General features: G+C 43.3%; 1 long non-coding RNA gene across 1 annotated transcript; it reads left to right on the plus strand.

Moving 5' to 3' along the window:
* Nucleotides 1–15: 15 nt before the first annotated feature.
* Nucleotides 16–15,963, plus strand: LOC118937789. The gene is made up of 3 exons (XR_005035216.1): nucleotides 16–178; nucleotides 8,881–8,979; nucleotides 15,733–15,963. It is a non-coding gene; the product is annotated as an uncharacterized LOC118937789 (long non-coding RNA).
* The last annotated feature ends 272 nt before the right edge of the window (nucleotides 15,964–16,235 follow it).

Raw genomic sequence — 16,235 nt, forward strand, 5'->3', positions numbered from 1 at the left:
GAACACATACTGTTGTAAAGTCTAGTTACAGCATGTGTTTAGTGTCATCTAGTGGAAGATATGAAGACAACACTGTTTAAAGGGTGGGGGGATTGCTGATTGAAACAGAAAGTAAAGTTATTGTTTTGTACAGGATCCATTTTGAGGCGAAAGCCTATGCAGAGAAGTACAAAATAAAGTAAGTATTTCTGAACAATAATCTAACGGACAGAGTAAGATAAATTAATACATGGAATTAGATATTGCTAGTGAGTAGAACTGCTACTTGAGCTTAGTTGCTGACAGACAGCAGTTTTCAAGTGTAAACTAATCAGTAGACCTACATGTTATCAGTCAAACGTCTGGTAAAGATGGTGGAGGAGCTTTTCAATTATAGGGTTTTATGTTTATCTTAGGGTTTCTGAAGCCTTTTGTTCTTGCTCAGTATTTACACACCTGATTCAACTTGTCATCAAATATTTAAAACAGTTTAATATTTGAGGCATACAAATGAAAATTCTCAAATTAAAACCTTTTTGGTTTGTAGGCATGCTTACAATTATTGTTGTTATATAAAGGAGTTAAACCGTGAGGCATTCCCTGAAGTCTCGCCTCTGAGCCACCGAGGTAAAGACAGTTTCAGGTTGGATAATCAATGGATATTCACGCTTTCAAACCTCAATAGCTTTCAAGCCACTTGAGCCACAGACTCCAAATAAGTGTCATGATGTTGGAAAAATTGCGTACAACATTGTACAGGTCTTATTTTCATGATTTGGACATTCAATTGCTTTCCAAAGCGAATAAACATGTGGAAATGTGAGCAGCATTTTGTATTCCTAGCTGATTCAGTTAGGGAGCATAAACAAAGTACAAACTTTTTTTACATTTGAATTTCAATCTCTCCTTGGTCATGTGACCTACTTGACTCAAACAAGGTCCAGAATGTCCACTGACTATCCTTTTATATTGCACACCCTTTAGTTTGTCCATTTTCATCTCACATGATTCTAAATGCATTTTTCAAAAGCTACATTTCAATAGCTCCTTGGTCATGTGACCTACTGACTTCAAACAAGGTTCAGAATGTTCAATCAGTGGGCCTACACATTGCACACCCTTTAGTTTGTGCATTTTCATCTCACACGTTTTTACATTCATTTTTTCAAACTTTCAAACATTTGTGACCTATTGACCTCATACTACTTTCAGAATGTGGAGACGGGCGCCGCGAAGCGTACACTCCGGTAACGCGACCGATCCCGGAGAAGCTGGCGGGAGCCCTGGGGAGAGTTGTCTTTTCTTTGTGAAGGGCAGGGCACCCTGGAATGGGTTCACCCCAAGAGAAGGGCCCAAGCCCTGGAAAGCATTGCGGTTCCGGTGGCGTCCGGTGAGCTCTCGCTGCCCCTTGAAAATCCGGGAGAGAGAGTGTAAATCTCGCGTCGGGCCGTACTCATATCTGCAGCAGGTCTTCAAGGTGAACAATCTCTGGCATATACACGATCACAAATACCACTCAAATGGACGCAATTCATTCAAACCATATTGCAATTGGAACATGGCAAATGAAAATTGTCATACCCCAAAGATGGCGAGTGCGCTCCACTGTAGATTTTCACATGGCAAATGGTCACCAAGTCAAGACCCAAGGGTCAAATTTTGAAAATGTGATTTAATTCCCCAAAATTCATCACCTTCTAAAAAAGTTCTATCTGGACTGTTTTTCGATTTTTTACATTTTATTTAGTAAGTTATACATATATAACAACTGTATGAACGTACTTTTGTCTTATTTTATTGAGTTGTCTATGAGGCCTATGTTTTGTCCGTTTGCAATATGCGATCATAGGAAGTCAAAAGTCAGTGAACCATGGCCAAATGGCATGAGAAATGTCCAAATGTCGTTTATACTGACCAAATGATATATATCGCTATGTTAAGCCCTGAATCAACCTGGAAGGTTTATTTGTCATGTTTGATGTGAGAGAAGTGAGTTTAAAATATTTTTTGAAAAATGTCCAAATTGACCCCTGGCGCCCCCTGTTGGATGGGCATGGGTGGGGGGTGCTCCCCAACTATCAAATATTTCAGAGCAGGCCCAAAATTCACAGCTCCTTCAGTTTAAACCATAATAAAAACTTAAAACACATAGTTACGTTCTAGCTGCGGGTCCAGTTCTGACATTATGTGTAGGCTTAGATGAGGCGACCCCGAATACCAAGTTTCGGCTTGATAGGTCATTTGGAGCCCGAGCAGCGTCCTGAATTGGTGCTGAAAATCCACATTTGCCGAGTGTTGCAATGGGGTACTTGAATGAGCAATCGGACAAAAACGTTAGGGTCCGTATCTATGGGCCGAGGCGGTTTCAATGCACCTAGTCTTGCGACTCTGGGACTATTCTAAATGTTGTCATTTTCGTGATGGTCAAAAAGAGTTGAAGTTATTGCAAGGCAGTTTCTCAGTCTGAGAACCTTCTAGAGACACATAACTCACTGTGTACTATCGACTTGAGCTCTAGAACAGGTTTATGAAGTTTCAGATCTCTAGGCCTGACGGTTCTTTGATAGTTCGAACAAAGGTAACTATTGCAGGCTCTGTGTGTCTTTAAGCCCCACACTATCACTCCGTCCTCGCTGTGTTTGTGTGTGAGCTTTTCTTGGAAATCTGATGGGAGAAATGACTGATTTACAGTTCATGAGGGTTACCTAATCACACATATTAAGTTTTGAAAATATCTGACCTTTTTAACCCTTCAAAACAGCCCCTATGACACCATTTTAAGGCACTTCCGGTTGGCACAGGAAGCTAAAAGTAAACACATATCCGGTTTCTCCAAGAAGCTTAGAATCAACACAGGTAGACCTCATAGTGGCCTGATGAATTGTCATCGAAGACAGGTTCATAAGCTTCAGGTTGAATTAAGAGGAGAAGGCAATGTATTCCTATGGGGAGAGATGTCATTGCAAACTGTGAAATGAAAAAAAACTGTTTTCACTGTTAAGGGTTAATGCCACACAGTCAAGGTTAGGCTTGCACAGATCGGGAGGACCTCATGAACATTCATGTGGTTGAAGTTCCTGTGGTTGTGTTCATGAGGGTTGTCTAATCACACTTATGAAGTTTTGAAAAGATCTGACCTTTTTATCCCTTCGAAACAGCCCCTATGACCCCAATTTAAGGCACTTCCGGTTAACACATGAAGCTGAAAGTAAAGACATTGGCTTTTATAGAATTTTGAGTTTTAAGTCTTTACCTTAAGAACTGACTTATTTACAGAGGGTTGAATGATTGAGTGTTATTTCAGAAAATCACAGAAATCACGTAGAGTTCCGAAACCCACCTTAACGGATTCGTCTGAACATGCTGCAACTGGATCTGTAACTTTCTTGGGGAAAAAAGCATTTCTTTCAGCATCACCAATTGTATTTTTTACTATTTCTCTTAAAATACGATAGATAAATGTCTGGTTCTTTTTTTCCTGACACCGTAGGTTCATGTACTTTGATGTGAAGCGGTCAAATTAGCGCTCTATTTTCGTTTTTGACCTTTAATCACAGAAAAAATGGCCTTAACTCAAAAAGTGTTGAGGCCTCGATGCCATCTTTGTCTTTGCTAACTGCCCATTATGCCAAACCTATGCTCACCAAGTTTTGTCTTCTAAGTCTTTTCCGTTTAGGAGAAATGACCATGTTGTGATTGGTGATGTTTTGTGCAATATGATTCCATTCGCCCTCTGGTGGTATTTACTGGGACAGCGGAAAAATGACAAAAAATTAGAACATTTTATAAAACGGAAACCGAATGTCCGAGAGACTTCATTTGATGACTTCCCGGAAGATCTGGCCACGGTGCACGGCCCGCGGCCATAGAAACATTTGCGGACGTCTAGTAAGGGACCGTACATTTGCAGTATGGATTTTCTCCTCAATCAGCAAATGACAAAATGTTCCCTTCAGGTATGAAAGGGAAGTCGGCAAGGATATAAACATTGAGTTGCTATTTACCTGAAATGCACAAGGTCCTTTACCCCGCCAATTAATCCACACATAAAACGGTCAACCGAATCACTTTTAGTCATCTCTACTCCTTCCAGGCTTTTTCTTCTCTTGACTTTATTTTGCGATTGGCAACTTTCATAAATTAGGTGCATTACCGCCACTGACCTCGTTCGTCTTTCAGTCACCCACGTGGGTATAACCAATGAGGAGATGGCACGTGGGTACCTGCTTCCATAAACCAATGAGGAGCGCGATCTGCGTCACAAATATAACTATTTTAGCCCTTGGCAACGCAGATGCTCGTTGGCGCACACAAGCAGTGTGGGAGCAATAATCGAATAAAATCAATTTCTACATTTATTTTGCAATGCTCGCGCACACGAAGCGAGCGGTGTAGTCAGCGTGTAACGGGAACAGAGCAGGCAATTAATGTAAAATCGTGTGAGATGAAAATGGACAAACAAAAGGTTGTGCTACAAAAATGGCTACTCAGTGGACATTCTGAACCTTTTTTGAGTCCAGTAGGTCACATGAACAATTAGCTATTGAAATGTGAAAAAATTGATTTGTCACTATGTTGACTGTCCCTAACTGCTGTTGGTGGACCTAAGGAAAACTATAGGCAAATATCTGTCGAATATTCAACCTGAATCTGTCACGTCCGTCGTACGAACAACTTGACCAAGGCGCAGCGTGAGTAGAGTTCCACATTTTAATGATGGTAAAACTTCAACAAAGCTTAAACAATCATGACATACATAGGCACTCATAACAAACAAACAATATCCCACAATACAGGTGGGAAAAGGGACACACTAAGTATGATCTCCAATTAGAGGTAACGAATATCAGCTGCCTCCAATTGGGAACCATACACCCAACCAACATAGAAATATAACACCTAGAAACCCCCCTAGTCCCCCCTAGAACCCCAAGGGCTCTCTATGGTCAGGGCGTGACAGAATCTGACTTTACCTCGGTCTCCGTGCCCTGTAAAAATCTTCCCAGCGTGAAATATGGGCCGTTTCAGGCCACGAAGTGAACATAATTGTACATTACCAATCTCAATCAAAAACGAGGAGCGAGGGGCTTACATTGCGAATTTCCCTTGTTTGGCTAATTGTCTTGTCCGACGGCCAAGATGGTGACTGGGATTCAATTCAATTGCTTTATTGGCAAAGGGAACATCTGTTAACATTGCCAAAGCAAATTAATTATAAACAAAAGTGAAATAAACAATTAAATGAACAGCAAGCATTACACTCACAAAAGTTCCACAATTCAAATGTCATATTATGTATAGTGTTGTAACAATGTGCAAATAGTGAAGGTACAAAAAAAAAAAAAAAAACATAAATATGATTTTATTTACAATGGTGTTTGTTCTTCACTGGTTGCCATTTTCTTGTTTTATTTTATTTTAATTTAACTAGGCAAGTCAGTTAAGAACAAATTCTTATTTTCAATGACAGCCTAGGAACAGTGGGTTAACTGCCTGTTCAGGGGCAGAACGACAGATTTGTACCTTGTCAGCTCGGGGGTTTGAACTTGCAACCTTCCGGTTACTAGTCCAACGCTCTAACCACTAGGCTACCCTGCCGACCCTGTGGCAACAGGTCACGAATCTTGCTGCAGTGATGGCACACTGTGGTATTTTACCCAGTAGATATGGGAGATTAACAAAATTGTGTTTGTTTTCAAATTCTTTGTGGATCTGTGTAATCGGAGGGAGATATATGTCTCTAATATGGTCATACATTTGGCAGGAGGTTAGGAAGTGCAGATCAGTTTCCACCTCATTTTGTGAGCAGTGTGCACATACCGTGTAGCCTGTCTTCTCTTGAGAGCCATGCCTCAACAAGCTTCTGATTGGTCGGAGTCAATACTCCTGGCCACCAGTGATTGGCAGCTGTGCGAAACAAATTTGCGTGCCCACAAAACACTTTTTCGAGGTCAAGGGAGGGTGAAAGAGAAACATCCGCACGAGCTCAGCCCTCCACATAAAGAGATGCGCGTGCAATTATTGAACTGGGAACAATTTCAGGTGGGAGAGATTTTACAGCATGACGCCACAATCAGAAGATTTGGGAACTATTTCACACTGGGAAGATTTTTATATGACACCCTGCACAAATGGACAGTTTGTTTTGAATTACCCGGTGCTACGGGTGAGTGGAAATATCACTTAAGGACCAATGGAATGCAGCAGTGGAATATTTCTCAGGTAAAAGTGAAAGTCACCCAGTAAAATACTACTTGAGGAAAAGTCTAAAAGTATTTGGTTTGAAATATATTTAAGTATCAAAAGAAAAGTAAACGTATGAATCATTTCAAATTCCTTATATTAAGTAAAACATTTTATTTTCCTTTTTAAATGTGTGGATAGCCAGGGGCACACTCCAATACTCAGACATAATTTACAAATGAAGCATTTGTGTTTAGGGAGTCTGCCAGATCATAGGCAGTTGGGATGACCAGTGATGTTCTCTTGATAAGTGTGTGAATTGGACCATTTTCCTGTCAAAATGTAATGGGTACTTTTGGGTGACAGGGAAAATGTATGGAGTAAAAACTACATTATTTTCTTCAGGAATGTAGTGAAGTAGAAAGACGTGCAGATTTTGGTAGGCAGGCTACAAGTATAATACAATTAGGTTGTCGTCAGACATTCAATATTCACAGTAGGTCTAAGTTACAGAATGATCACTTATCATGCCGACTGACCTGATGGTATCCGTTGGAAATGTTGTGAAAAATATCTGGCCTAGGCCATAGATTAGGCTATATACACTACATGACCAAAAGTATATGGACACATTATTGTCGAACATCTCAAATCAAATGTATTTATAAAGCCCTCTTTAAATCAGCAGATGTCACATAGTGCTAAACAGAAACCAAGCCTGAAACCCCAAACAGCAAGCAATGCAGATGTAGAAGCATGGTGGCTAGGAAAAACTCCCTAGAAAGGCAGAAACCTAGTAAGAAACCTAGAGAGGAACCAGGCTCTGAGGGGTGGCCAGTCCTCTTCTGGCTGTGCCGGGTAGAGTTTATAAGAGATCATTGCCATTAAGGCCAGATTGTTCTTTAAGATGTTCAAACGTTCATAGATGACCAGCAGGGTCAAATAATAATCACATCTCATTCCAAAATCATGGGCATTAATATGGAGTTGGTCTCCCCTTTGCTGCTATTAAAGCCTCAACTCTTTTGGGAAGGCTTTTCACTAGATATTGGAACATTGCTGCGGGGACTTGTTCCATTCAGTCATGAACATTAGGGAGGTGGGGCACTGATGTTGGGCTATTAGGCCTGTGTCGCAGTCGGTGTTCCAATTCATCCCTAAGGTGTTCGTGGGGTTGAGATCAGGGCTCTGTGCAGGCCAGTCAAGTTCTTCCACATCGATCTCAACAAGCCATTTCTGTATGGACCTCACTTTGTGCGCGGGACATTTTCATGCTGAAACAGAAAACGGCCTTCCGCAATCTGTTGTCACAAAGTTGGAAGCACAGAATCGTCTACAATGTCATTGTATGCTGTAGTGTTACGATTTCCCTTCACTGGAACTTTGATGATCTTCACCGGATGGCACTCCCAGGACTCCATGTTAGACAATAAATGTGTGTTTTGTTCAATAAAGTTAATCTTTATGTACAAAAACCTAATTTAAAATTGGTGTGTTATGTTCAGAAATGCATTTTCTCAAACAAACATCCGGTGAAAGTGCAGAGAGCCACATCAAATTATAGAAAAACTCATCATGAACATTGATAAAAGATACAAGTGTTAAAACACACATTAAAGATGAACTTCTCCTTAATGCAACCGCTGTGTCAGATTTCAAAAAGGCTTTACAGCGAAAGCATGCCTTGAGATTATGTTAGGTCAGCGCCAAGCCACAGAAAAACATACAGCCATTTTCCAAACGAGGAGAGGTATCACAAAACTTAGAAATAGTGTTATAAATATTAACTTACCTTTGATGATCTTCATCGGAATGCACTCCCAGGAATCGCAGTTCCACAATAAATGTTTGTTTTGTTCGATAAAGTCCATAATTTATGTCCAATTACCTCCTTTTTGTTTGTGCCTTTAGCCCAGTAATCCAAAATGCACAATGCGCGAGCAACTAGTTCAGACGAAAAGTCAAAAGAGTTATATTACAGTTCGTAGAAACATGTCAAACGATGTATGGAATCAATCTTTAGGATGTTTTTATCATAAATCTTCAATAATGTTTCAACCGGACAATTCCTTTGTCTTTAGAAATGAAAAGTAATGCAGCTCGCTCTCACGGCGACGCTTGTCTGACTTAGCTCATGGCATTCTGCCAGACCTCTTAGTAAAACAGCTCTTATTCGCTCCCCCTTCATAGTAGAAGCCCAAAACAAGGTTCTGAAGACTGTTGACATCTAGTGGAAGCCTTAGGAAGTGCAATATGACCCCAAAGACATTGTATATTGGATAGGCTAAGACTTGAAAGCTACAAACCTCAGATTTCCCACTTCCTGGTTGGATTTTCTATCTGGTTTTTGCCTGCCATATGAGTTCTGTTATACTCACAGATATCATTCAAACAGTTTTAGAAACTTCAGAGTGTTTCCTATCCAAATCTACTAATTATTACCTCTGGGCACCTTATTCATCCAAGCTACTCAATACTGCCCCCCAGTCCCAAAGAAGTTTAACAAACAGTGACTTATTATAATTATTATTGTTAATAGTTACCATGGAGAAGTGATGTGACAACTACATGTGATTGCATTAAATCACCTGACTGTTTCAATATGTCTGTTAATAAATGTTTAATTTCAAAGAGAGAATGACTAAAATAGAACAATTGACATTCAATAATTAATTGTCACCGTGTTAACCACAACCAACATGCTGGATCTCTGTTTAGGGGTCAGTGCTCTAAAATGAGTCTCTCTGGGGAGAGAGAGGAGGGGGTCCCTGCCTCTGAAATGAGTCTCTCTGGGGAACATGACACCAAAGCTAAGAGGTGAGATGACAATTTTGTTATAGAATAATTAAGTTTATTTCCAAAATACCTATCCACAATTGTTTCACTTGAGTTTTTTCATCATAAATGATTGCTTATGGGTACCTTCAATATTACATTTTTTTTGAAACGCTATATATCCATTGTTTTGATTGAATGGAAAGTTTGTATCCTGTATATAAGATGAATGCACTTACAGATCTTATGCAGATTCCATATCTTAATTTGACCCAGTTTCTCACAGCAGGAAAATTATGTGGATTATAATTCATTAAAATGTTTTGTAGGGGTTGGTACCTTTTTTCATTAGAGCAAATCAAGCTGGACATTTTTTAGGTGGACATTACAAACTATAGAAGCCTTTTTAAAGCTTGATATGGTAACTGTATTGCAAGTCACCCTGGACCCAGTTTCCCGATAGCGATGGAATTTAGGTTTACCAGTATTTTAAGATGCATCTATCCTACAACAGCTGAAGATGTAACATACATTTCCCACTCACAACGTAGAGAGAACAGTTGTTATGTTACGGTGCGTGAATGAGGACCCAAAAGCGAATTAACGTAAACAGAGCTTCTTTAATAACAAAACATACGTAGGCTCAGATGGACCGGCAGATTCCGACAGGACAGGACAAGGTTGCAGCAAACATGACAATAGTCTGGTTCAGGCATGAATAACACAAACAAGAATCCGACAAAGACAGAAACAAAAACAGAGAGAGATATAGAGGACTAATCAGAGGGAAAAAGGGAACAGGTGGGAAAAGGGGTGACGAGGTAGTTAGGAGGAGACAAGGAACAGCTGGGGGAAAGAGGGGGAGAAAAGGTAACCTAATAACGACCAGCAGAGGGAGACAGGGTGAAGGGAAAGGACAAAAACAAGACACAACATGACAATACATGACAGTACCCCCCCACTCACCGAGCGCCTCCTGGCGCACTCGAGGAGGAAACCTGGCGGCAACGGAGGAAATCATCGATCAGCGCACGGTCCAGCACGTCCCGAGAGGGAACCCAACTCCTCTCCTCAGGACCGTACCCCTCCCAATCTACTAGGTACTGATGACCACGGCCCCGAGGACGCATGTCCAAAATCCTACGGACCCTGTAGATGGGTGCGCCCTCGACAAGGATGGGGGGGGGGGGGGGAGACGAGCGGGGGCGCGAAGAACGGGCTTGACACAGGAGACATGGAAGACCGGGTGGACGCGACGAAGATATCGCGGAAGAAGAAGTCGAACTGCGACAGGATTAATGATCTGGGAAATACGGAACGGACCAATGAACCGCGGGGTCAACTTGCGAGAAGCGGTCTTAAGGGGAAGGTTCTGAGTGGAGAGCCAAACTCTCTGACCGCGACAATATCTAGGACTCTTAGTTCTACGCTTATTAGCAGCCCTCACAGTCTGCGCCCTATAACGGCAAAGTGCAGACCTGACCCTCTTCCAGGTGCGCTCGCAACGTTGGACAAAAGCCTGAGCGGAGGGGACGCTGGACTCGGCGAACTGAGATGAGAACAGCGGAGGCTGGTACCCGAGGCTACTCTGAAAAGGAGATAGCCCGGTCGCAGACGAAGGAAGCGAGTTGTGGGCGTATTCTGCCCAGGGGAGCTGTTCTGACCAAGACGCAGGGTTGCGAAAAGAAAGACTGCGTAAGATGCGACCAATAGTCTGATTGGCCCGTTCTGCTTGACCGTTAGACTGGGGGTGAAAGCCGGATGAGAGACTGACGGAAGCCCCAATCAAACGGCAAAACTCCCTCCAAAATTGAGACGTGAATTGCGGACCTCTGTCCGAAACGACGTCTGACGGAAGGCCATGAATTCTGAAAACATTCTCGATGATGATTTGTGCCGTCTCTTTAGCAGAAGGAAGCTTAGCAAGGGGAATAAAATGAGCCGCCTTAGAGAACCTGTCGACAACCGTAAGAATAACAGTCTTCCCCGCTGACGAAGGCAGTCCGGTGACAAAATCTAAGGCGATGTGAGACCACGGTCGAGAGGGAATGGGAAGCGGCCTGAGACGGCCGGCAGGAGGGGAGTTACCGGACTTAGTCTGCGCGCAGACCGAACAAGCAGCCACGAAGCGACGCGTGTCATGCTCCCGGGTGGGCCACCAAAAACGCTGGCGAATGGAAGCAAGCGTACCCCGAACGCCAGGGTGGCCGGCTAACTTGGCAGAGTGAGCCCACTGAAGAACGGCCAGACGAGTAGGAACGGGAACGAAAAGAAGGTTCCTGGGACAAGCGCGCGGCGACGGAGTTTGAGTGAGTGCTTGCTTTACCTGCCTCTCAATTCCCAGACAGTCAACCCGACAACACGCCCCTCAGGGAGAATCCCCTCGGGGTCAGTGGAGGCTACTGAAGAACTGAAGAGACGAGATAAAGCATCAGGCTTGGTGTTCTTAGAGCCCGGACGATAAGAAATCACGAACTCGAAACGGGCGAAAAACAGCGCCCAGCGCGCCTGACGCGCATTAAGTCGTTTGGCAGAACGGATGTACTCAAGGTTCCTATGGTCAGTCCAAACGACAAAAGGAACGGTCGCCCCCTCCAACCACTGTCGCCATTCGCCTAGGGCTAAGCGGATGGCGAGCAGTTCGCGGTTTCCCACATCATAGTTACGTTCCGACGGCGACAGGCGATGAGAAAAATACGCGCAAGGGTGGACCTTGTCGTCAGAGAGGGAGCGCTGAGAAAGAATGGCTCCCACGCCCACCTCTGACGCGTCAACCTCGACCACGAACTGTCTAGAGACGTCAGGTGTAACAAGGATAGGAGCGGATGTAAAACGATTCTTGAGGAGATCAAAAGCTCCCTGGGCGGAAACGGACCACTTAAAGCACGTCTTGACAGAAGTAAGGGCTGTGAGAGGAGCTGCCACCTTACCGAAATTACGGATGAAACGACGATAGAAGTTCGCGAAGCCGAGAAAGCGCTGCAGCTCGACGCTTGACTTAGGGACGGGCCAATCAATGACAGCCTGGACCTTAGCGGGATCCATCTTAATGCCTTCAGCGGAAATAGCAGAACCGAGAAATGTGACGGAGGAGGCATGAAAAGTGCACTTCTCAGCCTTCACAAAAAGACAATTCTCTAAAAGGCGCTGGAGGACACGTCGAACGTGCTGAACATGAATCTGGAGTGACGGTGAAAAAATCAGGATATCGTCAAGGTAAACGAAAACAAAGATGTTCAGCATGTCTCTCAGGACATCATTGACTAATGCCTGAAAGACAGCTGGAGCGTTAGCGAGGCCGAAAGGAAGAACCCGGTATTCAAAGTGCCCTAACGGAGTGTTAAACGCCGTCTTCCACTCGTCCCCCTCCCTGATGCGCACGAGATGGTAAGCGTTACGAAGGTCCAACTTAGTGAAAAACCTGGCTCCCTGCAGGATCTCGAAGGCTGAAGACATAAGAGGAAGCGGATAACGATTCTTCACTGTTATGTCATTCAGCCCTCGATAATCTATGCAGGGGCGCAGGGACCCGCTCCGGCGGGAGAGGAGGAGGGGACTATGGTACCGGCGGCAAGAGCTACAGACAAATAATCTTCGAGAGCCTTACGTTCGGGAGCCGACAGAGAGTATAGTCTACCCCGGGAGGGAGTGGTTCCCGGAAGGAGATCAATACTACAATCATACGACCGGTGTGGAGGAAGAGAGGTGGCCCTGGACCGACTGAACACTGTGCGCAGATCGTGATATTCCTCCGGCACCCCTATCAAATCACCAGGCTCCTCCTGTGAAGAAGAGACAGAGGAAACAGGAGGGATAGCAGACATTAAACATTTCACATGACAAGAGACGTTCCAGGAGAGGATAGAATTACTAGACCAATTAATAGAAGGATTATGACAAACTAGCCAGGGATGGCCCAAAACAACAGGTGTAAAAGGTGAACGAAAAATTAAAAAAGAAATGGTTTCGCTATGATTACCAGAGACAGTGAGGGTTAAAGGTAGCGTCTCACGCTGAATCCTGGGGAGAGGACTACCATCCAAGGCGAACAAGGCCGTGGGCTCCCTTAACTGTCTGAGAGGAATGTCATGTTCCCGAGCCCAGGTCTCGTCCATAAAACAGCCCTCCGCCCCAGAGTCTATTAAGGCACTGCAGGAAGCTGACGAACCGGTCCAGCGTAGATGGACCGACAAGGTAGTGCAGGATCTTGAAGGAGAGACAGGAGTAGTAGCGCTCACCAGTAGCCCTCCGCTTACTGATGAGCTCTGGCTTTTACTGGACATGAAGTGACAAAATGACCAGCGGAACCGCAATAGAGACAGAGGCGGTTGGTGATTCTCCGTTCCCTCTCTTTAGTCGAGATGCGGATACCTCCCAGCTGCATAGGCTCAGCACCCGAGCCGGCAGAGGAAGATGGTAGTGATGCGGAGAGGGGGGCAACGGAGAACGCAAGCTCCTTTCCACGAGCTCGGTGACGAAGATCAACCCGTCGCTCAATGCGAATAGCGAGTTCAATCAAGGAATCCACGCTGGAAGGAACCTCCCGGGAGAGAATCTCATCCTTTACCTCTGCGCGGAGACCCTCCAGAAAACGAGCGAGCAAAGCCGGCTCGTTCCAGCCACTGGAGGCAGCAAGAGTGCGAAACTCAATAGAGTAGTCTGTTATGGATCGATTACCTTGACATAGGGAAGACAGGGCCCTGGAAGCCTCCTCCCCAAAAACAGATCGATCAAAAACCCGTATCATCTCCTCCTTAAAGTCCTGATACTGGTTAGTACACTCAGCCCTTGCCTCCCAGATTGCCGTGCCCCACTCACGAGCCCGTCCAGTAAGGAGAGATATGACGTAGGCGATACGAGCAGTGCTCCTGGAGTAAGTGTTGGGCTGGAGAGAAAACACAATATCACACTGGGTGAGGAACGAGCGGCATTCAGTGGGCTCCCCAGAGTAACACGGCGGGTTATTGATTCTGGGCTCCGGAGATTCGAAAGCCCTGGAAGTGGCCGGTGGATCGAGGCGGAGATGGTGAACCTGTTCTGTGAGGTTGGAGACTTGGGTGGCCAGGGTCTCAACGGCATGTCGAGCAGCAGACAATTCCTGCTCGTGTCTGCCTAGCATCGCTCCCTGGATCTCGACGGCTGAGTGGAGAGGATCCGAAGTCGCTGGGTCCATTCTTGGTCGGATTCTTCTGTTACGGTGCGTGAATGAGGACCCAAAAGCGAATTAACGTAAACAGAGCTTCTTTAATAACAAAACATACGTAGGCTCAGATGGACCGGCAGATTCCGACAGGACAGGACAAGGTTGCAGCAAACATGACGATAGTCTGGTTCAGGCATGAATAACACAAACAAGAATCCGACAAAGACAGAAACAAAAACAGAGAGAGATATAGAGGACTAATCAGAGGGAAAAAAGGAACAGGTAGGAAAAGGGGTGACGAGGTAGTTAGGAGGAGACAAGGAACAGCTGGGGGAAAGAGGGGGAGAAAAGGTAACCTAATAACGACCAGCAGAGGGAGACAGGGTGAAGGGAAAGGACAGAAACAAGACACAACATGACAATACATGACATGTTAAGTGTGTCGTTGGAGCATGTTGTTATTTAGAAGATCGAAAGAAATGGAGCCCTGCTCTCAGATCAGCTTTCTGCATTCAAATCTTTCCTTAACATTATAATCAGTTCACAATACTGACAACGGATCAGCTCCTAGAAAGATATTACCACCTACGGGTGCAAATATTAAGGTGGCTTATTCTAATGCTTATCCAATAAAGATGCACCAAATCACAGATTTGGCACATCATTGCGCAAATGTTGAAATATGAAATATATTGAAACAAATTATTGACCGTAGTCTACAAGTAGAAAAATATAACTCCATTGATTGAACATTAAATGCATTTCAATATGATTAAACTAAAGTTTATATTTTAATCCCATCTTCTCGGTTTTCATTTGAAGCATCATTTTATACGTCGCTTGTTTGTATCAATCGCAAAGTCATTTGCAGCTTTGTATTTGTAGTCAACTTTGTTCTGAAATTATCAGCGGTCAAAGAGAGATGGATTAACCATTGTGATTCTATTTTTAGCAGAGATCTTCTGTGTGTAAAATGATGCTGGAGGGGAAAAAGCATCTGACGAATCAGCTGTTCTTCTCGTGATCTGAGGCAGGCGTTAGATTTTGAGCATTTTCAAGTGCATCGTTAATAATGATGTTTTTGGAAACAGCTCAGAGATTTAACAATGACCCTACAAAGATTCTAATGATGAACTTACCCTTTAAGAAGCTTTTGGGATACCAGGCCATGGATTAAAACATCTTCTAAATTCAAAAGTATATGTTTTACATACAGATCTCACTGTATTGAATTATATATTAAAAAAAAAGTTTATGCTGATGTCACTAATGTATGATTTGTTCAGTTCTTTATGATAAATGTAGCTATTTGTTACATTTGACTCTGTAAAACCTAGCTGTTCTACTTATTTCTCTGCGAGTGAGGCAGATATATAGCATTTTGGAAAACAAACCCGCAAATATTTGTCTTCCTGAAATGAAACCATCAAGTGATAGATTTCTTAACAAACACATGTCTGTCATTGAATGCCATAATTAGCTAGTGAAAAAACACAACAATCTCTTTCATAATTTCTGTAAGCAATGAAAGCAAATTTACCAACATTTCTGAAAATGGATATATAGCATTTCGGAATGAAACTCTTCTTATTTTTCCCTATCTGAGTTCAGAGTAAATGAGAGATGTACTGTTTGTCTCTGTTGTGTTGAAGCCCAATCAAGCGCAAGAAACCAGCCTCCCCTGTACCAAGCTGTGTGTCCATGAAGAGTGATTGGTCTATATGTCAACCTATAGAGTTTAGAGAGGGAGACTTTTCACCTGAACAAAGGTAAGAAGAACTCATGGGTTATGGTCAGTGAGTTAAACAACACTGTCTCTAGTCATTTCTCCTCTCCCATTTTCCCATTTATTTTTGATGTTATCATAATCTATAGGAAAACACTTTTTTCAATTTTCTTAGTCCTAAAACAATATTAAACAAACACAACATTCCCTCTGTGTGTGTGTGACAAACAGTGACACATTATTATTATTTTTAACGACAGTTACCATGGAGAATAGATATCAAGCTACTACATGTTCATATGATTGCATTAAATCATATGACGGTTTCAATATGTCTGTTGGTAAATGTTTTACTTCTCAAATAGATAATTCATAAATGAGAACAATTGACATTCAATAATTAGTTATCACTGTGTTAACTACAACCAA

The sequence above is a fragment of the Oncorhynchus mykiss genome, chromosome 12, assembly GCF_013265735.2.
Source record: "Oncorhynchus mykiss isolate Arlee chromosome 12, USDA_OmykA_1.1, whole genome shotgun sequence".
In the NCBI taxonomy this organism is placed as follows: domain Eukaryota; kingdom Metazoa; phylum Chordata; class Actinopteri; order Salmoniformes; family Salmonidae; genus Oncorhynchus; species Oncorhynchus mykiss.